Here is a 24,639-nt window from a genome sequence, read left to right on the forward strand (position 1 = left end):
AGAATCAACACATGATTCTTTCATTTTGTCAAATTCTGCCTCCAAGAAATACTGGCTAAGGTCAATGGATGGCTGTTGGGGAATGTCTGGAGATGAGGAGCCCAACGACATATGTCGAAATGGTTTCCCTGTCATCAACACTAAGGCAGTTGCTGGTGCAAATTGCAATTGGGTGAAGGGGATTCAAAGTTGTTCAAATGAAGGATTTCACCCTTTTCAAAAGGGAGATAATTAAGGATTAAAATATGGGGGCATCTTTTTGAAAAATCCTTCTCAAGATCCACTAGACGAGAAAAAACAAAACTTGTGCAAAAGCTTCCTTAAAGCTGACATGAATTAATAAATACGTACACCTTTCTCATCTTATCCGCCATATTTCTTTCAGGTAGCCTAATTTACTCTACCCGTATATACCCCAAATGTGAATGTCACACCTGGGTGATTTTTCTAGGTGGACTCGACCAGTGCACATCTCCGATAGTAATATATAGGGAATGAGAAACAAATAAAATAACATTTTAAAACATTATGCTTTGCTCAAAATTACAAAATATTGATTGTATACTAATGCAACATTCTGGAAGTTTAGATAAGTTAGACAAAAATGCAAAAAAAAAAGAAGCTTTTCTTGCATACTTGTAAGTGCATGCAAGTATTTGCATTTTCTAATAAAATAAATGCGGATAAATCATTTGCCAATTACATACTGATAGAATGGAATAGGCAAAGAGTATAAAATATATTATTTATATCAATTCTTGCAAAATAAAGGTGCATGCCATATGCATAATATGCAATGCACAAGGTATAATCGCTATAAAAAGTATCAAATACGGGCGTCTATTCAACAGGTATCGGAGATGTGCACTTACCGAAAATATTAGATTTTCTTTATTCTGATAAATCCACGAAACAAAATGATAAACTCCATTTGTATCTCGTTAGAACTTTACAACACGTTCTCATTCCATTATCAGACTGCGACACACTTCACTCGTGCCAAACAGTGTGTCTTCAATCAGGGGAGATGTCAGAGTCGAAAATTTTTCCTGTATTGAATGCTTGTCTGGTCGAGGTTTTGCAGTTTATAGAAATGGGGAATCTAATATCTGGTTGGATTTATTGCGTGCACAATTCAAAATTTCTCGATGATCATATACAAACTTGGATATACAAATAAGGGAATAATGATCGAAAATATACATCTGTGTGCAAATGCGTGTATTACATTTGCAATCCATAATAAACAGTTCATTACACAAAGACACATATGAAAGGAAATTTATAAACGAAAATATAGTTTTGTTGTCTCTTTTGGAACCACATAATTATTTACGGTCTCTGTATGTCCATATTCATTGAGAGAGAGAGAGAGAGAGAGAGCGACCGTCCTACTTCGATTTATAATATATCATTTCACAGAAGGAAAGAAAATTGATCACTTATGTAAATGTAAGCTTTCAAGCATTAAAAAATTCCAGCTATTTAAAAATTTGTGATTGACAATATATTGGAAACTTACAGGAGTTGATGCTTATAATTGAATTCATTACAAATTTAAAAAAAAAAAAATATTAGTTTGAACTGTGCATGTAAAAAATACTGACTTTGTATGTTAGAATAACGGGAAAAAAGTAAATTGTCAAAAAAAAGTGGGGAAAGCAGACCAGCCTTCCTGCCCACCCCAACCCCCTGTTTTCGTGCCTGAAACAACATATCAATTCGTGTTGAAAGAAAGGTGCATATCTACATTTCATTAAATTCCAAAGGAGCTTGAATTTATGTGTTCCCCTATTAATTATTTTGTATGCAAGATTCGTTCCCGAATTTAGAATCATGCTTTCAGTCAGAGCAGAAATGAATTCATGTTGAAGTATATCTAGTTTGAATGCTAATGTTGGGTTCCTTCTTTTAATTTCATCAGACTCATTAGAAACCCCTCTCCCAAACTATGCAGCTTTGTTTTTATTGATATCTAAATTGGTATAAATGAATCCGGATATAAATTATATAATGTTTTTTCGTGATCATATAGATATTGATACTGATAATGAAAAAAGAAAATGTTTATACTCTTGCCTTCTGCATATCCTACTAATGCATTACAGTATATTGACATTGTATCATATCAAATAAAAGCTCAACACGAATTTTACTGATTTATGCATACTAACATCTTATCGAATACATTTGAATTTGAAATTTCTACGTACAGCGGTATGGCCATTGCGCCAGATCTACGAAATGAAAATATTTATGAATAAATTACACTCAAGCCTCAAAGTAATCATTATGGCATGTTACAGAAACGTTAAAACACACAAATGCTATAGTCCTTCAATGCATGCATGCGATTTTTCTGAATACATGTACATGTATTTATGCATTCATGAATGAAGTTCCTACGCTTGAAAATATCTTGGTCTTTATGCATTTTGTTTTGTGATTTTGGTTTACCATTCCTTACACTGTGTAAATGAAGGAAAACTTGGTAAAGGGTGCAATTCTACATGCACCATACAATTAGTATACATGCATGTGTTGCAACACAAAATGTACATGTAATAACCAGACATGTATCGTCATTTTTCATGGGGGGGGGGGGTACAACAGGGGAAAAAATGGAAAATTGGATTCTTCAAAATCTCTTGCCATTCAAAATAATAATTAAAAAAGATGAACGAAAACAGCAATAAAATAAACCAAAACACCCAAACAAACCAAGATGTTTTGTCCGATGTTCAAAGTCCTAATGTGGGGTGAAGGGTTAAAGAGTCTTTTACTTTGACTACCTCAATAATTTCCCCCTACACTTCATTTTCTTCAATCGTTGGGGGTCGGATGGGGTGGTTAGAGTCCTCTACTATGGGTGCCTCAAATCTTCATTTTCTTAATTGGTGGTGGTGTGTGTCTTCTACTATTATATCAGAACTTTCAAGCTGGGGTAAGTGGGGGAGGGGTTGTCACTCAATGTATCTTTTATATGCATTACAAACTAACAAAAAATGGATATTGTTATTAAGGTGGGTGACAGACACTCTTGTCCTCTCCCCTTGATGTTTGATAACGACACATAATATGATAAACTCGATTATTACATTTTGCATTAGTACAATTTGCGTCGAGTTAGACGCAGAATGTAATAACGCAAAATGGCATAGATATATAAGATCTATTGAGCGCCAAATTAGCATAAAATGAAGTAATTGAAAATAATATTATTTAAAAATATGTTTAATTTTTAATTAATGCGTGCTTTAAATGAATCAAATAAATCTGTATTATCAATTAATGAGAGCAATATTGAGTTACTAGTACTGTTCTCTTATTATTGAATTAACGATATCATTTGTCTTAATAAGAGCACGATTATTACAAGATCATCGGTTCTATCTCTCTCTCTCTCGTCGTTATCTCTCTCATTGTTCTCTCTCTCTCTCTCTCTCTCTCTCTCTCTCTCTCTCTCTCTCTCTCTCTCATCCCATACACTGGTACAGTGTTGTATATGCAAATTCATGTACCTAAATGATTTCCTGATTTATAAATCTGCAACACTCTGACCAGTATACTCTGATACTTCCCCTGATTGAAGATAGCTGATCGGCACGGGCTAAGTGTGTCGCAGTCTGTACAATGGACAATGTTGTTTACTGTTGGAATGCAAATGTAGTTTATCGTTTTGTTTCATGGATTATGCAAATAAAGGGAGTTTTACTACTACTGAGAGTATTTTCGACAAGTGTACACGTACATCTGCGGTCCTTTACAGATATTACGAGTAGGCCCAGGTAAATAGTCGTCCGCATTCAATGCGTTTTCATGGCGAGCATACATGCCATTTTTATAAGTACAGTAGTATTTATGTCTTTGCCTTTTACTTGAAATAATTGTGAATGGTATAGATTGTATACTCTTTACTTATTCCATTTTATCAATAGATAAAAGATGAAATATTTCTCCGCATTTTTGTATAGTTTTGACATATTTACTGCAAATGTACGCACGTTCACGTAAAGAAAAGGCATTCTATATATATTTATCCAAATATATATATTTAGAATGATTTACTACTGTACGATATGTTTATTATAATTTTGAGCACTGCGTGGTGTTCCAAAACGTGATTTCATTTCTTCTTGATGTCCTATAAATTAGTATCGGAGATGTACGTGTTACCTGTCGAAGCTACCCGCACAGGTAAATCGAAGACACTGATGTGAAGTGAAGCGTAGAATAGCTCGTCCCCTTATATACCATGCGAACCCCGATACGTATAACAATAGAAATTCCAACTAATATGGCGGATTAGCAGAGAAATATGGCGGACATATAGAATTATACTATATTTATTAATTCATGTCAGCTTTAATGAGTGGATATTGAAATTGTTTAAATCATGTTAGATGAGAGAGAATGTGAAATTCTTCCCGAACTCATATCGGAATTTAAAAAGAAAACACTTGGAAATGTCCGACGAGGAAATCAGCGAAGTCGGAATCGTTAAAGTTTACTAACAAGGTGACCCGAAAGCGAAAAGAAAGATTTCCTAGACCTGTATTTGTGCAGTTTCCAGACATTTACCAAAAAGATTATGAAAAAAAAAAATTCTAAACCAAAGTCAAGGTGTTCCCATTAGGATTTCCAACCAATATCCCGAAGAGATAAGAGAAAAAAGGAAGCGACTCTATGATCTCAAGAACAGCTACAAAGAGAAAGAATGTCCCTACAACGATCAAAGGTGACATGCTGGTCTTCAGCAATAATGGATCAGTGTACCATGAAAAAAAATTGCTAGACCGAAAGCATGCGACATTCTTGAAGACCACAGCGACAAAACCCGTCCGAAATCAATCAAGGTAAACAGATCGAGGACAATGAGAATCGTTTTACATCGCATGCCACCAAAGTACTATCTGTAAAACAAGTAAACTAAGCCCTTAGATATATTTCCAGGATTCCCAAAGTTTCAAGTTCAACGAACAATATATATGCATGCATTTTCGCCTACGCAGACAGAATGATGATGATGATGATGGTTATGATGATGATGATGATGGAGATCACGGCGCTGACCGGCAATTACTGTAAGAATTGAAGGACCAATATTTTTTTTCAAATTGTGTAGTAGTTGTTTCTCGTTCGTTTCGTGGTAAAATTGGTGTCCGTCGATTTCAACATACAATGTATCCTGGAGGTGGGAATGAGCGCAGTAGCCAAAAACTTCGTTACAAAGCGTTTTGATTGGCAAAGCGGCCGATGTAGGAAAATATCAAGCGAGTAGTTCATGAAAGAGTGTAGACTCAGACAAAGAGTGCTTCAGAGTTTCAATCTAGTTCCCAGTCACCATCTCACAGGGGGTTCTACGTCCAGTCCCATGTCAGGGCATTCTGAAGGTTCCTCTAGTTTAGGATCGCTTTCTTCTTGTACTTATTGTAAGAAAAAGGGGCATCTGACAAGTGGATTCTTTAAGATTAAGAGAAAAAATGACCTTGAAAAACCACAGTGACATGCTTGTGCAGCATTTAGAAATGATAGGAAAGCCTTTGTTTCTTTTTGTTCTGACACTCCTGATGTTCAGGGTTCAAAGTCAAATTCTGTTAATTCTATGGAGGATTATAAGCCTGTTTTGTCTCCAGGATTCGTTTTACTCAATGGCCTTAGTGAAGTTAAACCTGTTCAGATTTTGAGGAACACTGGTGCTGCACAGGCTTTGTTGTTAGAGAATGTTTTGCCTTTATCTGAGCAGGCTTCTAAGGGTGGGTCGGTTTCATTACAGGGTGTTGAGCTAGACGTCTAAGAATTTATCTGAAATCAGATTTAATTACTGGAACAGTTATCAGAGGTGTTCGACCTACTTCTTCCTGTTCAAGACATTTCCTTCTTGCTAGGCAACGATTTAGCTGGTGACAAAATCATACCAGATCATATAGTTTGTGAGAAAATCACTTCCAATGTCGCGTCCGATGAAGACGACGACCTATATCCAGCCTGTGTTGTTACTCGATCCATGATCAGAAGAAAAGAAGCCGATGCTGATCATGTTCAACCCCTCAACTCGGCTGATTCATCTAATGAAACTGACCTCAGTGACACTTTCCTGTTTGACCCTGATGACAGTTTAAATGAAAACAGTCACCGAAATAACAGTGATTCTCCACTGAAAACCAGTGACGATGATGGTCCCAATATATAGTTAGACCAGGGCAAGGACACATTCAGTAGAGAGCAACTACTGTCTGAGCAAAATAAAGAACTGAGCAAGAGGACACTTCCACCAGATGAGGCTGCCAAAGTTGGAGAGTGTTTCTATACCAACGACGGGATCCTTATTTGAAAATGGCGACCATCTAATGCACCACCAGATGAAGTATGGCGTGTCGTTCACCAGATAGTGGTCCCAGTGAAATATAATAGGGGCATCATGACACATCCGTCACAACACATCCGTCGCAGGTCAGTTAGGAGCCAATAAGACTTGTAACAGTATTTTGAGTCATTTTATTGCGCTAAGTTAAGAAAGGAGTTTTCTGAATTTTGCAAGTCTTGTCACGTTTGTCAGTTGGTATGCGAACCTAATCAGAAAATTCCATCTGCCCCTCTGCCACCCATTCTAGCATTTGAAGAACCATTCAGTCGGGTGTTAATAGATTGTGTAGGACTCTTGCCAAAAACTGTGTCAGGGAACCAGTATTGGCTTTTTATCATGTGTTCGTCAACTCGATTCCCTGAAGCTATACCTTTAGGAATACCGTATATCAGGTTTTTTCCGCGTGCATCCAATTTCCGCTTTGTTCGCGACGATTTCCGAATCGTGGAAAATAAATCCGCGTAAATTTTATACAAAGTTTACTTTTATGATAAAGTTATACGGGCCGATCTACCTCTACCAATAATTGAGTCAGTGTGTCAACTAAACAAGATCACAGCCGAACTATTACCCGTGCGTTTTAAAACGAAAGTGCTAGGCACGATAAGTCTCAGAATAGTCATGCTCGACTGAAATCGAAAGTAGGAATCGCGTTATAATCGAAAAATGTAAAGTCGTTGAATAAAGGTAAAATTTCGTAAAATCACACGGAAATGTTGTAAAAATCACGGTCGTTGGTTGCGTTAGACAAGTGGTCGTTTAATACAAGTACAATAGGTAGGGTAACGCCTTAAGTGGTTAATTACGGTCACATACAGCAGTGAGTCGCTTATTTACTATAGTGTAAAGAAAAGTACAAAATCGTTGTGTGATCAGTAACTCAGAAATCGTGTAAATCGTTTCACTGTGTGAATTTTTTGCATTAGAAATCAAGAGTTATACTTTCATAAGCTGGCTTCTTTCATAAGTTTAAATAATCTTGAATTATATTTTCACGATGACTTTGAAATAGTGAAAATTTGATTCACGTAAATTTAATACACTATTTTAGGCTCTGATTCGCGGAAAAAACCTGATATACGGTATTAAGGCAAAGACCAAAGTCAAGACCTTTACCAAGTTTTTCAGTTTTGCAGGGGTGTCTAAGGCTATTCAATCAAACCAAGGTTCAAATTTTATGTCACGGTTGCTTCAACAGGTCATACATGAGTCAGGTGTAAGCCAGCACAAGCACAGCTTATCAGGGGACACTTGAACGTTTCCATCAAAACCTTATAACTATGATGAAGACATATCGTTATTAGCATGATAAAGACTGGGATGAAGGGGTTCACCTTGTTTTATTTGCTGCACGAGAAGCAGTTCAGGGGTCTCAATGATTCAGTCCCTTTGAATTAGTTTATGGACATACAATTAGAGGTCCTTTGAAATAGTTAGAAGAAAAATTGCTAACTGAAACTAGTTTTCGTAATCTCTTAGACCATGTATCAAATTTCAAAGAGATGCTTCATAATGCTTGTAATTTGGCACAAGAAAACCCCAAGAGTGCTCAAGCTAAAATGAATGTTTGGTATGACAAAGATGCTAGGAACAGAGTTTTTAAACCAGGTGGTAAGGTTCTCGTATTTTTGCTTGTTCATGGTCATCCTTAGCAGGACAGGTATCATGGTCGTTATGAAATTGAAAGCAAGCTTAGTGATGTGAACTATGTACTTAAGACACCTGACCGGCGTAAAGAAAAACGAGTTTGCCCCATTAACATGTTGAAAAAGTATTTTGATAGATGTGACCATAATTCTTTAAAATCAGTTTCCACTTTAGCCAATGTTAAGACAATACAAAATTGTTCTGAGAATGAAATTATTGTTGAGACTTGTGAAAAAGATTTCAACTAAAATATCCGTTTAAAGAACTTCCGAAATTCTTGTCAATCTGGATACCAAACTTGGACATTTGAATATTCACCAAAAACAACAAGTTCAACGTCTTATGGCTAATCATTCTCTAATTTTCTCGAACGTTCCACAAAAGACCAATGCTGCTTGTCATGATGTTATGGTTGGTGACGTTTTGCCCATCAAGCAGCATCCCTATCGTTTAAATCAAGTAAAATTGCAGTACTTACGAACAGAAGTGCAGTACATGCTGGACAATGACATCGAATGAATTAAAAGTGACTCGACTTCAACTTGCATTCTATTACCGAAACTTGATAGTACCTACCGATTATGTACTGACTTTAGAAAAGGGAATTATGTCACGAAAACAGACTCTTGAGCGATTCCTAGTATTGATGATTGTATTGACTAAATCGGAAATACTAAATTTGTCAGTACATTTGACCTGTTCAAGGGTTACTGGCAAGTGCCATTGACTGAAAGAGCCAAAGAAATATCTGCATTTGTGACTCCCGATGGAGGCCATCGGGAGTCACAAATGCAGATATTTCTTTCAATACAAAGTGATGTCGTTTGGTTTGAAAAATGCTCCAGTGACCTTTCATAGGATGATTCATTCCCATCTACTTGACCTTCAAGGATGTGAAGCCTACATTGATGATGCTATCATCTACTGTGACACATGGGAGGAAAATATCCTAATCGTGCGTGCATTCTTCGACATTATGGCAAAAGCAAATTTAACAGTCATCCTTACAAAGAGTGACTTTTGTCATGCTACTGTAGAGTATCGAGGTCATAAAGTAGGTCAGGGTTATGCTACACCTACTATGGCTAAAGTGGAGGCTATTGCAAAGTTCCCGATTCCTACAAACAAGAAAGAGTTAATGAGATTTTGGGGCATGACAGGCTTTTAAAGAAAATTATGTCCAATTTTTTCTTCAACAAGTTGGTCCACTTACCAACTTATTACAAAAGAGGACCGAATTTGTATGGACAAAGGACTGCGACGAATCATTTTTGTAAAATTAAATCTGTTCTCACGATTATTCCAGTTTTTTCAGCTCCTGATTTTTCTAAGCAGTTTAAGCTTACTATAGATGCAAGTGATGTAGGAATCAGTGCTGCTTTGTTTTAAGAATATAGTGACAATGTAGATAGAGTTGTTTCTTATTTTTCAAAAAATCTCACAAAATGTCAACAGAATTATTCAACCATTGAAAAAGAGTGGCTTGCTTTGTTGTTAGCTTTGCAACACTTTGATGTTTATTTGAATGTTAGTGTACATCCAATTCTGGTTTTTTTTTTCATAAAATGTCAAGCAAGAATCAAAGACTCACAGGATGGAGTTTATTATTGCAAGAGTATGATATTTATATCAAACATTTCAAAGGCAAATACCTTAACAAGAGTGTCATGATAATGTTCAGTTGTTGCGTTGATTGTTGTACATATGTATGTAAGGTGAAGATAACGAACAGTGATCAATCACATAACTCCTATAAGCAATACAAAATAGATAGTTGGGCAAACACGGACCAATGGACACAGCAGAGGTTGGATCAGGTGCCTAGGAGGAGTAAGCATCCCCTGTTGACCGGTCACACCCGCCGTGAGCCCTATATCCTGATCAGGTAAACGGAGTTATCCGCAGTCAAAATCAGTGTGCCAAGAACGGCTTAACAATCGGTATGAAACACGTCAGACAGCATTTGACCCAATGCGAGGTTATACTGACGAAGTAGATCGTTATAACGACCATAGAATTTGCGAGATGCTGACTTCAATCGAGACTGTTGAAATCCCTGTACCATCAACTTGTTTGTCAGTAGCTTACCTCGATTTAAAAACTGACTATACGCAGAACAAGCTCTTGCATATCGAATCAGTTGAGATATATAAACACCATATGCAGGTGATAATGGAATATTGCTACATAAATATGGGAAGTTGACGATGGAGAAGCTGAAATCATCCCGTTTGACATACAGTTGAGTTGTCAGTTTGCCGTTAATGTCTACTTTCAATAAAATATCTAAGTATGAAGCAAAAGTGGACGACTCTGTGGTGTCCTTTTGAATAAATTCTGCTTCATATGAATATAAAAACAGGTCAGCTAGCAAAGGAGCACAATTCGTGCCCATGGGAATTCCAACAGACTGTTGGAAAACTTGATCACCAAAGACTACGAAGATATTGTCAATGAGAAACTCTAGCATATTTTTATTTCAACTTCAGAGTACTTGTGCGTGGAATCAGAGTGGTGTCTAACAAAGTAAGTTTTTGAATGACTGATCACTAGATATGAATATTTCCGTTTTTGTTGAAGAAGCAACTGTCTATGATGTTAAAAAGTCTAGTCTTTAATTCATCATGAGGAATGGTCGTGTATAGTGTTGAAAAGTCATAGTTTTAATGTTATTGATTTGGGAAAAATTCTGCGATTTCAAGTTTTCTAAAAGTTCTTTAGAATTTTTTTAGAATCCACATTTGATTAACACCACTTCTGGCATATGTAGTCGCACAGTAAGTTTGAAGTTTCTCCTTCACAGCTGTTAACATTTTCGTGAGGAGCAAAGATAGGGGCTTGGTAGAGCACTTACTGGATCCAGCAATGTATCTTTGTTTGTAAGGGTTTTTATGTAGTTTAGGAATCTATGTGTATTAAAGAATTTAAGTTTTCATTGTCATTCAAAATTTTTTAAAGGGGGGGGGTGTTGTGCACTCAATTGACACCTGTGACCTACATTGTTCTAGAGCATATTTACTTTCTTAAGTACTCGTAGAAAGATGACGTAATGGTTGCATCATTGTCTTTCAAGATTGTACAAGAAAATTGATCCCTATTATAAATAAATAAAAAACTTTAATTAGAAAAGCTCTGGTTAGACTTGTTTATGCATTTTGGATTTTATTATACTGGAAAGTAGGATATTGGAATTTCCGATTTTGTGTGTATATTCAGTTCGGCATGGATTTTGATATTTATTGTTCAACTACCGTAAGTTAGCATTTTGCTATTCTTACAATTTTCTTTCAATTATTTAATTGTAAATAAATCTTATTAATTGTTTAATTGCCATTTGATAGTAAATTCTGCTGCGCTATATTAAGGGTTTGTTCTGACCTATAACGATATGTTAATGGTAATAGAATATTGCTACATGCATGTAAATATGGGAAGTGAACGATGGAAAAGCTGAGATCATCCCGTTTGTCATAAAGTTGAGTTGTTAGTTTGCTGTTGATATTCATTAATACATGTATGTGAATCTCGATGAAAAATCTTGAAAATCTTTTTAAAGAAATATTCTCTTTCAGAACAGCAAGGTCATGCTAGTCATATAGATATTGAAACATCCCCAAGATGTATATATTCAAGTTTGGTAAAATGAATACCCTATGGGGCTAGTTAGACATAGTATGGGGTTAAAATTTCTCATGGGATTCAAGAGGGTAAAATCTCCTGGAAAAAAAGTAGGGCCAAGGTAACTCAGTTGAGCGTTGTGGCCCATGGACCTCTTGTTTTTTCTTCCAGTTTTATGACTAGTTATCACATTCTCATTCCATCGACTTAAACTTATATTTAAAAAAAATGCTGCTTTTGATTCAACAATCTCCAGATAACCAGATAATTCATGACATATAATTGTAAACTTCGGTGTTTTGGCAGACACCAAAGATTATATCAGATAGACAAGACGAACAGAAAGCGACGCAACATATCTAATATTAAACTTTCAGATGTCAAAATACTTTGGATTTTTTATCGTTAGATTGCACAATGACTGATGAAGTATGTCGTCTATGAAACCAATGAAACATCAAGCGTTCTTTTTTTTATATATATATACTTCAGACATCTTTAAAAAGCATGGTTTTCAACACTGACCGTGACCTTTATTCCGAAAGAAAACCAGAGAGCTGTTCTATTATTCTAAAACCTCGCCATTTATACCTTTAGATAGAAAACGAGAATACTCATTTTATGGAATGTTTCTATGAGTAGCTTAGATGCAGTGATTCATAATGTTGGCATGCCTTGCAATAACCAATAGCATTTACAAGAGTGAATTACTTCTATTACATTTTCTAATAGAATCAGTTCCCCAGGTTGATGAACTGTGTGTTAATCTGCACATGCATCATTCATTCGTACATATGTTGACATACTTATTTTTTCTCTATTCTTTGTATATACAAAGTTTGTGAGAATGAATTGAATTGCGTTGAAATTTCTTTTGCATTTATGTATCAAGACTTCTAACGTATGGACATCGTTAAATTACTCACAAACATGCCAGGGCCGTAAATTACATGGAGGCGGAGGAGGCAGCTGCCTCCTCCAACTTTTGAGCCAAAAAAAATTAAAATTTAAAGTTCATTAGAATTTATGTTGTTTCCAATAACTAAGAACATGATACCTCCCTTAAAAAGCATTCCAAATCTTTCTTTTAGAATGAGTTAGTCAAGTAACATCTTAGAAGGCCCTAGAATCAAGGATTTTGCACGAAACGTGTTCAGTGCGCACAAAATGTGCTCAGCGTCTGGGGGCCTGGGCGACCCCCGCCTAATTTCCTGCCTCCTCCAAATTGAAGGTTAATTTACGGCCCTGCATGCGCTTTCATATGAACTTTATATAAAACGCTGTTTTTTTGAAAAATTTACTTTCGGTCATCTCGTCGATTTTCGTTTTTAAAAATCGACTTTTCTCCGGCGGTAATCTCAATAAGAACTAAAGTTAATCTAGTGGAACTTTCAGCGATATAGATCTATCAATTATATAATGCTTTTTTTGTTGTTACGTTTGTCGGCGTCACTTCCAGTCATCACCGAAAGTGATTCAAAAATTCACAAATTTCAAACATTTTCTTTTAAATTGAAATCTAAACCACTTTATTAGGTCTCCTTTAAAGTGTCTATACAAACACCGAAAGTCGAAACGTTAACTTCCGGGGTTTTTTTTTCGTTGGATAGATTTTAGTAATCTTTGGGATTAGTATACAAATGTAGGTCTATTCATTAGTTTATATAATAAGCCAATTTTATGAAAAAGTCAGTTCCGTTGATGATAAAGCGTTGATTTTTCTTTTTTAAAAATTAACATGTGTTCGGGAGTACATGTAATCTCAATAACGACTACAGAAAATCAAATGAAACTTTCAGGGATAATAAATATCTCCATTGTCAATTTTGCTTTTGTAGTTTCGCTTGTCGGCGTCACTTCCGGTCGTCACCAGAAGTAATGAAAGAAATCGCAAAATTAGAACTTTTTCTTTTCCATTTAAACCTAGTTTTATAGGTCTCTTTTAAAATGTCAAAAAATGTTATCCCACCGATAGTCGTAACACCAACTTCCGGTTATTTAAAAAAATATTTTTGTGACCCTGATTTCTTTGAAAGGGCTGGATGGATTTTGATATTTTTCGCATGTATCTAAACATTGAAAAAGTCATTCTTTAAAAACTCCGTTTCCTGTCTGGAGATATCCTCGACGGAAGACCTTGTTATTGCTTAGGCAATAAGTGTCTAATTATGTTGCCCAAACAAAGTTTGGGAACATATTGTTTTTACTCTGTTTTTTCTTCTTCTTATTATTATTAAGGTCTTTCGTTTTCCAACGGAATACCTTATGGTGATTGTATTGCTAAGGTCTTCCCTTTCCCAACGGAAGACCTTATAGTGATTGTAACGTTTCTTTTTATTATTACTATCATTTTCTCCTTTTTATAAATGCAATTATCAAAAAAGCCTCGATATTTTTTTTTATGATTTTTTGCAGGTTAATTGTTCTTAATAAATAGTGCTTGTAAAACGTCGTTTTGTGAAAATCTCACATTTGGTTTTGTGGTTTTGAGATATTGACTTCCGGTTGAAAATTGTGTCCGCAAGTGTTCTCAGAGATGGTTTGAGGTGGAGAAATGAAATTTTCAGGGATGATAGACCTATATCTGTAGAAATTACAATTACCAATGTTTATCGTCGGTGACACTTCCTATTAAAATTAAAGGTCTCATCCATGTTAAAACTTTGAACCCCTATTGTAACCTCACTTAGAGCCATCGTATCAAAAATTGGAGACGAGCGGGTGCGGGAGCGCACTGAATCCAACTAGCCATTTCGTGAACTCTGTAAGAATATAAACTTTGACGGAAATTAAGAAATCAACAGAAAGATTGGAAATTATGTAATTAACAAAATAAATGCATTTGGTTTGGGTCTGAGTGAAAGTGCATGATCTGAATAAAAACACATGGTCCAAGAGACTGTAATTACATGCACCACAATGTCCACTAATTAGCTCAGTACCTTGCAGAAAAATATGCTGTACAGATTATCTAGTGAAGGAATACTTAGTTAAGGAAAAAAGAGGTAGTCAGTTTACAATTATGCAATAACCGCCCTCCTTTTTTTGTGATTACCAATTGAATAATGGAATCGATCCAGGATCACTGTGATCGATCTGAACACACATCATTTAGATAGTTCAACAACACATATTTTCCTTGTACGATAGAATATACACACGATAGAACATGATAGAAATGCCAAGAATAACGTTGCGGGTACTGTACCTTGATTTTAAAAACAGAGGCATGCAGACAGATTAGAACATTCCAACCATAAACCTGCAGCAACAAAATAAATTTAACGACGAGTCAACTATTGTACCGTATTTTGTTAACGTCACATATGCCACTGGTTCAGAGCAATAACGATGGTCCTGAGGCGAATCAAATGTTATTTCTATTTAAGAAGCTGTTACAGAAATTTTACATAAAAACGTAATCGTCATGCGTGATTTTTTTTTATTTTGATACAATCTTTTTAATAACCTTTGATTATAAGAGATGCGCCAAAGCGATTAAGCATTTCAGTGGACGAATTGCATGTACATGTAATAGATGAGATAATGATCGCATTGTCCATGAATGGAATACTATAAAGCCTGGCCTGACCCCATTGGCCTGGCTTGGCCTCAAAATTGGTCTGGCCCCAATTTTGGCCTCTAATTATGTTCCATGCCATCAACATGCCAATTGTTTCATTAGTTGTGTAATAGTTTTTGGTGTGTACTAGTACATACAGATATAAAGGGAAAAGGAAATGATTTATTCAATAAACTGAGCAATAGATATTCAATAAAATCAACCAGATCATGGGTCAGTAACATAATACCTCCCCCACTCTAGGGATTTTTCTACATTATGATTTTTTGAAAGTGTGTAGAAAATAAAGGTTAATGAAGGTTGTTTGACAAATTTATGTTGGGCCGTTTTCAAGATATGGCCATTTGAAATTATATTTTTTTGTAAATTTAATATGGCCGTTACCGTGTTCCATACCGCATTAAAGACAACAGATTGTAAACACAAACAATAGTCCTATTGCACGTACGAGATCGCCATGTTGTTACAGCTAATCATATATGCATGTCAAAGGTCAATCGGGGATAGCCGTGTTAACGTGGACAACAATGGATGCCTGCGTTATTCTTGAAGTCGTACACCGCGGATCTTTTTGATTGGCATTTTTTAATTTTGGAATATAATATATATATATATATATATATATATATATATATATATATATATATATATCTTTAAACAAAATGGATATTGGTGATCAGACTTGTAATCTGGATGATTTCTCTCATTGGAAAATAAAGGCGTTGCGTTCATTTCTGAGCAGCAGAGGACTGTCGATAAGAACTTATATTTATAGCTCTCGCTTTTGCCGCAAGTAAACTGCATATGCCTACAGCTGTAGAAATAGAGAAATCGAAGTTAGATTCCTACAATCTTTCTTAAGAGTTGGTGAAGTTGTATATTGCCTGATCCTTTGTTAATTTTTGATAAGTGGGGGGGGGGGGGGGGGGGGGGGGGGGGCGAAAAACAAGGAATGTCTCCTTGACCACCAGATTTTATAACTGATGTAACTTACCCCCATGCCTGCCAGGAGGGGTCAACAAGGTGGCATGAAGAAGTGTGAAATCTTGGAATAATGTACTAAAACCTTTGTCTGTCATTATGAAGTCAAATGGCTCTAAAAGATCCATAAATCCAGAATGTATGGTATATTTTTGTCACTGGTCCTTCCACTCCAGCATTCTTTTTCAATTTATTGTCACCATTATTACATCCACTGACACAGTGTCTCCCGGGCATATTTGTGAAAGAATTTACTTCTAAATGTGTTGATAAAAATTGCAAACTTGCACACAAAACAAACAATAACAAATGAAAGGAATGGAAAAGGTAAGAACTGTCAAAATGTATGCATTTCTTACTATCATGAGATCTAACAATTTATTTTGCAAGCAAATGATAAGAATCAGTGATGGCTATATATCTGTAATTCTTACCATAAAGAACTCTCTGATAATAAAAGGGTATAATTTATGATGAATTAATGTTAAGCATGGAGATGTGGAGTTCATATCCCATTAAAGTAATTTACTTCACGTAGTTCAAAACACGGGAAATTAGTTTAAATTCATTTCTTTGAAAACATGCCAGAAGAAAATTTATACTAATGCAATAATCAATTATCTTTGGAATGAACAATATGAATTATTTACTCTGTGAAAAACGAATAGAAAACATCCTATATATTGGACATTCTCGAACATACAGTAAAAATGTGCATAATCATTTGCATGAGATTTCTATATGGTAGAGCCTTGATATTTAGAGGTCAAAGGGCAAGTATTATGACATCATTTACTGATCCTTTTAATTCTTTCTGCATTGAATTTGTCAATTCTCCAAAACATCCCAATTTCCCTCATTGTGATACATTTTAATCCGTGGTCCATTTCAATCAGTCTGTTGATTTTTTGTTGGATTTGAATTATACATTTTTTTCGAAGAAATCTTTAGAGTAGCATAATTTCATGTGAATTTGCAATTTTTGAGCTACGTCTGTTCTATAATAACATCAGGTTGCACTCAAATACAGTGGCAGATCTATACCTTACTGTGGGGTTTGGGGGGAGGTTAACCCATTTAAAAAGAATGATTTAAAATGGTGCATTTTAATGCATTTCTTGTTTTTTCTTCCCTTCATTTGTAGTCACCACATCTTTTATATGTTTGGGTGTGGTAAAACAAAAAAGAAGACCCCCCCCCCCCCCCCCAATGAAATATGCTGGTGTGACGTGTTGTCAGTATATTTTTCTGAATTAAAGTAACAGAAAAGCAGTTTTCGAAATTGGTTTAAAACTTAATACAGACTGGGTTTATGCCAAAACAAGATGACATAGACCTCATCGAATTGGCATAGACCGCAAGATTGAAAAAAATAACACAAATTTAAAACATTTTTATTTACTTCTAAAGTACTTATAAAGCATATTTTCTTTCCATTTCCAAAAACGTGTTCTCTTTTCCTCATAACGTTTATCAGACGTTGACTTGTGGGATAACTTAATTGCTTTGAACTAAGAAAATTAACATACACGTTTTGTTATATCCCAATTACAATTGTTATAGACCAGTGCCATTTGACATAGACTCGGTCTATGGTTAATTTCAAACACCAAGAAACGTCCTAAAGGTCAGTTATAAAACAGCATCACACATATTTGTAATATATCAACAAGTAATTTTGAAACAGTGCACTTTCTAATTTATGCAGAACAAAATCAGTGCATTTGCCAAAATCATGTTGTCATATTTCAACCAGGTTACAGTTTTCAAACCCTTCCAAGTTATGATGTGCATACGAAACAGAAAACTGAGAAGGGGGTTTATTATTACTATGGATTTAAAACCAGTAGGGTACCGCTTCGAGTTAAATACCACGCATGTGCAGAAACCGGTGATCCGAGTCGTTCTTTTCCCTATATATTCTATTAAGAGCGACCCTGGTCACCAGCGACAGCCACACCACGGTTACAGCGGGAAACTGTCAAGCGTCACATGTAGTCACGGTAGATTATATACATAATAAGCAATAATTTGTAGTAAGTTAGGCGAATTCCAGATTTATTATCGTGCTTCAGTCAGTAATATTCCTCGGATTAACCACTGTTTTTGTTTTTGTGCAATTTCTTGAGAATTTGTTGTGAGGCTAATCACCGGAAAGTACAGTATGTGCACATCATTGGGCTCATGGTATAGGATACCGAATGCGAGACCATTGGCGGTTGAAAATTGATTGAATTGAATAACTTTCGTCATATTCACACGTATTTTTACGTATTATAATAGGTATCTATCATTTGTTGTGTATTGTGAAATAAATCTTGCATTAGTTTTTGTTGTTTCACCCCCCCCCCCCCCCCCCATATCATGATGTCTAACTCGAGACGAAGTCCCTTTAGAGTAAACATCAACACATGTGCCTATGAAGATTTGAGAATCCTACCAGGCGTTGGTCAGGTGTTAGCTGACCGGATATGGGAATTGAGAAAACAAGGTCACATCACAAAAGAGGTCTTTGTTACCATTCCTAGAATGAAATAACTCCAGAACTACTGGATTGTGTGGAGTTTGAACCATCAGTTCACATTGACCATGGGTATGCTAAACAAACAACTAGTGATGGTATGGACGATTATCTAGCAGAATATATGGTGAACATTTCAGCCAATATTTATGACAGTTATGAGGACTTGAATATTATGGGGGCTACCCGTAAGGAAACAGAAAACGTGACAACAGATCTTCCGTCAATATTTAATTTTCCTTATACAGCAACCCCACTAGCTGAACCAAGAAGGACACCACCCCTACCCTCACATCAGAGTTGCATAAATCCTCAGGTCAAACACGAAAATAAATGTGAACCTGATCAAACATTCCCTATGCAACGAGGGCCAATATCTTTTAATCCACCCAGCTATTCAGGTGCAGACAGGGGACAAAGGATATCAGCAATATCTGGAAATAATGGCGGTGGACAGCTTACAGATAATACTAGAAATTTGTCCTCCCATACATATCGGCGTACTTTGCCTTCACCTCAGTTATCGCCAACTTTTGTAAGACGTCGAGCGACAGTCTCGGAAAACCAAGGGCGGCACGAAACAAAACCTGTGTATCTGCCCAAAGCCTTGCGGTATGATGGAACCACTAACTGGGAAGCCTTCTTTGTGAAATTCAACAGATATGCAGATATATCTCACTGGACGGCTACAGAACGCAAAGACCAGTTATGTTGGTGTCTCGATGGAAAAGCCAGCGAGTTTTACACTAGTATTGTGAGCAGAGACTACGGCATAGACTATTTTGAATTGGTTCGCAAGCTAGAAAAACGCTTTAACTTTGTGGACCTACCAGAAACTCTCCAAGTCCAGTTTATGGGAGCCCATCAGAACACAGGAGAAAAACTTGAAGATTGGGCTGACAGATTATTATCACTAGCAATGAAAGCTTTCCGTGACCTACCAGAAGAACACATATACTCACGAGCTGTATGGAGATTCTGTTAGGGCTGCTGTGATAAAGAGGCCGGTCAAAATGCTGCTATGTCCAAACCAAAATCTATTGAGGATGCGATAGACAAGATAAAGTGGTACCAGCATACTACCAAAGCCATTTATGGTAAACCCATTAGACGTCGAGACTTTTCTGAAGACTCGGAGAATGAGATTGATTCTGTGAGAACAATTAATGCAGCAGTGAAAAGCGACAAGAATTTTTCTCCACAAGCACATCAATCAGATCAGCTTACGTTTATGGAGGCACAGATAAAGATTTTGGTGGACAACATGCAGATGCTTCAAACAAAATTAAGCAATATGGAGAATAAACAGAGAAGACCAAAAAATACGGAGACCCGTACATGCTACAATTGTGACAGACCAGGGCATCTAGCAAAAGACTGCAGAAAGCCTAAGAAGTTGAGGACACAGAATCAAAGTAGAAGTCAGAATATAAACAGGAGTTCACAGTCTGAGACGACACCTTTAAACGAGAATGGGCCGGGTCAACAGGCGTAAATCCGACCCGTAATACTGCAAAGCGCCTCGAGAAAAATTGTGCTTAAGAAGAAACAAGCCCAAAATCAATAAGGCATGCATCAAGAAAATGCAGGAAGCATAGAAGACCTAGGAAAAAACCATCAGACAGAAATCGACATACTTCCTATTCTGAGGATGAAAGCACAGACATAGATAAAACAATGACCATTCTACAGTTGGGATCAGCTTCTATGCTGAGATTAAATGTAAAAGTGAACTCTACAGACATTGTTGCAGTAATAGATACAGGAGCAGAAGTCACTATCATCTCGGATAGAGTGTATGAAATGATGCAGATAAAGCCGCCTATTAAAAAGCACACTGTCATGCATGGTGCAGGGCGTAATATGAAAATGAATACATTCATCATTGGTCCAGTTGACATAAAGATAGGAACCAGAACATACCCATCTGAAATATACGTAGCTCCTATGGATGATGACATGCTTGTGGGATTAGACTTTATGCGGAAAAACAATGTAGTACTAGACTGTAGTAAGAACCAGTTCTCCATTAACTCTGAAGTTTTACAGATGTCATATGGAAAAAGTCGGGAAGCTCCAACAATTGCTAAAGTAACAGTGCCTGGTAAAACTGTGATTCCACCAAATTCAGTCATACATGTCAATGGTAAGCTATCTCAACATTTTGAGGGAAGCTACATTATTGAGCCTGAGGAAGATATTCCGGTTATGATGCCACGATGTGTGTACTCCAAACAAATCTCACCTAGGCTATGTTTAGTTAATGCCAGTGACCGGTACTTTACCATCCGAAAAGGCACCATAGTGGGAGAAGCTTTGTCAGCAGATCCAGTGACTATTGTACCAGAACGAAAATCCCAAAGTGAAGGACCATTACCAGAACTTCTAGAGCACTTGAGTTCCCTTTTCCAGAAATCTGTCGCAAATTTAGACCAAAGTCAGAGCAAATTAATGATGGATCTCCTCAAAGAATATCAAGATGTTTTCGCTGAGAATGAATTTGCTCTTGGTACTTTTACAGAAATAGAACATTCAATCAACACTGGCTCTGCATCCCCAATTAAGCAGAGGATGAGACGCACACCATTAGACTTTGTTCAGGAGGAAGAAAATCACTTGTACACAATGCTGGAGGCAGGAGTAATCGAACCATCAACCTCAGAGTGGGCGTCGCCGCCCGTACTTGTTCGGAAAAGAGACGGCAAAGTCAGATGGTGCATAGATTATAGGAAACCAAACTCAGTGACAAAGAGAGATGTTTACCCTTTACCTCTAATCGAAGAGTGCATTGACACATTGTCCGGAAATGAGTGGTTTTCCAAACTTGATGCCAACTCAGCGTACTATCAGATAAAAGTAAAAGAGTCTGATAAGGACAAAACAGCCTTCATAACGAAGTACGGGCTATTCCAGTTTACCCGGATGAGGTTTGGTCTTTGCAATGCTCCATCGACTTATGCTAGAGTCATGAACTTAGTATTGCGTGGACTGACGTGGAACATTGTGTTAGCCTTCCTGGACGACATCCTTGTGATGGGAAAATCATTTGAGGATCATCTGCACAACCTGCAAATAGTCTTTGATAGATTTCGGCGATACGGATTAAAGCTGAAAGCGAGGAAATGCCTTCTATTCCAGAAAGAAGTAGAATTCCTAGGCAGGAAAGTAAACAAAACAGGATTGGCTATAGGAGACGAGTATGTTGAAGCTGTGAAAAATTGGAAGACCCCAACAACAACTAAAGAAATTGAGAAATTTCTGGGTTTTGCAAACTATCACAGAACATTCATTAAAGACTATGCAAAGATGGCAACATCCCTTAACCGGCTTACGGGTAAGAAGCCGTATGTGTGGGGACAAGAGCAGCAAGACGCTTTTGACAGTTTGAAGTTGGCACTTATAACTACTCCAGTTCTAGCATTGCCAAACTCTAAGGATTTATTTATCCTAGACACCGATGCGTCAGACTTTGCTATAGGTGCAGGACTCATACAGGTGCAGGAGGGTAAAGAGCGAGTTTTGCTTATGGTAGTTTTAGTCTCGCCCCAGAGCAACAACGCTATTGTACAACAAGAAAGGAGTTACTCGCAATTGTACGTTTCACCAAACAATTCAATCATTATCTGTTGGGCAGATAATTTGTGGTTAGGACTGACCATAGCAGTCTAACTTGGCTTCTTAACTTCAGGAATCCACAAGGTCAGTTAGCAAGATGGCTTGAAGTATTGAGCCAGTATAACATGACTGTAATACATAGACCAGGAAAGAAACATGGGAACGCAGATGCACTTTCCCGAGCACCTGGTGCGAAACCTTGTCCAGAAATGAAGGTGACAATAGACCCAACCCAACTTCCCTGTGGAGGATGCAAGTATTGTACTAGAGCACATAACAACTGGAGAAAATTCACTGAAGATGTGGATGATGTCGTTCCTCTGGGTAAGACAGTAGAAACAACTGAAGTGCATGCAACTTTATCGTGGTTGTTTAACCAGAAGGAATCCAATGACAAGGAATTGGTTTTTCAAGAGTCAAGCTCAGACTTGAATTATACATCGTTGGAAATTTCCTTTGCAGACCCAGATATACCCATTCTCATTAGTATGGAAGACCAACAGTGTAATCAAGTACGCACTGCTTCCCGTACTAGTGGGTTTGCAGGCATTGAATATTCACCTGAAGAACTGAAAGAGTTTCAGAATAAGGATTCTGATCTTGGATTGATACTGCCTTATCTGGTGTCAAATGAAATCCCATCTGAAGATGAAATCTTTATAAGCAGTAAAGCAGCAAAGAAATACTGGGTTAATAAAGATATGTTTTTCATCGATGCTGAGGGAATACTGCGTAATAACCCCAAGAATGGTGGAAAACCAAGACTGGTGGTGCCAAAGACCTTGGTAGATGAGATACTTGGGCTATGCCATGACTTACCGGTTATGGGACATCAAGGTGTATCAAGAACATGTTTACGAGTGAAAGAGAAGTTTTATTGGTATAACATGAATCGGTCAACCAGAGATTTTGTTCGGACATGTGACATTTGCAGTAAACTCAAAAAGGCCAACAGAAAAGCAAAGTGTCCTATGACAAAATACCAGGCTGGAGTACCAATGGAGAGAGTTCACCTTGATTTCTTGGGTCCTTTACCCGAATCTACTTCAGAAAACGCGAACATTTTAGTCATGGTGGACCAATTTACCAAATGGGTGGAATGTGTCCCATTACCATCACAAACAGCTGAAGTCACAGCTAGAGCTGCTATAAATGAATTTTTTGCTAGATTTGGTTTTCCCTTCAACATATTCACTGATCAGGGAGAAACTTTGAAAGCAGACTCTTCAAGACTATTTGTGACATACTTCAGATTCATAAAAGTCGCACAACGCCTTATCGCCCTTCAGCAAATGGGCAGGTCGAGAGATTTAATAGGACACTTATGGATGTTGTACGCTGTTTTGTGGACAAGTCACAAAATATATTTGGGATGAACATTTACCTCAGCTTGCGGGAGCTATTAGATCATCCGTAAACAGACACACTGGTTTCACACCAAACAAACTTATGTTAGGCCGAGAAGTGAGCGTACCTGCTGATCTAGTTTTTCGACCACCTGAAACCAATGCACCCATTGACCATGAGGATTATGTGTCGAGAATACAAGACTCTATACAAACAGCTCATGAAGTGGCCAGAGATGTATTGAAGACACATCAAATCCATATGAAAAGAGATTATGCTGTAAAGATTCATACCAGAGAATATGCAGTTGGTGATCTCATATATGTGTTGGATAGCGCCAAAACTAAAGGTCGTTCTAAGAAACTAGATCCACCCTGGAAAGGACCAGGCATTGTTATTCAAAAAGTATCATCATATCTCTACAAAGTCAAACTTCGAAATTCAGTCTTTATTACTAACCATGACAGATTGAAAAAGTGTTGTGACAGGAAAATACCAGACTGGCTACGCCAATGCCAACATCGTCTGCGAAGTGGGGAAAATGTTCTCCAGTTGGAATTAACTGACACCTTTTGTATATGTGACAAACCTGATGACGGACGTCTTATGATACAATGTGACACATGTGATAATTGGTATCATGGAGCATGTGTCGCAATCACTCAAGAGGTAGCAGATACCTTGAAGACGTATATTTGTCCTCGGTGTCAAGTATAAAAACATACTTTATATACTGTGACTTGTTTATGTTGTTTTTTGTCTTTTAATGTATAATAGGTACCACGGAGAGAGATCCAGAGCTTGAGGATTATGTGACCGCAGATGAGGCTGACACAACAGATGACGAGCATCTAACAGATGATGCAGGTCAAGCTCATGACATTGACGAATCAGATGAGGATTCATCAAGGGCAGACGAGGGACTTCCGCCATTTAAACGGAGAAGACGTGATTCAAGCA

The sequence above is a fragment of the Ostrea edulis genome, chromosome 2 (genome assembly GCF_947568905.1).
Source record: "Ostrea edulis chromosome 2, xbOstEdul1.1, whole genome shotgun sequence".
Lineage (NCBI taxonomy): Eukaryota > Metazoa > Mollusca > Bivalvia > Ostreida > Ostreidae > Ostrea > Ostrea edulis.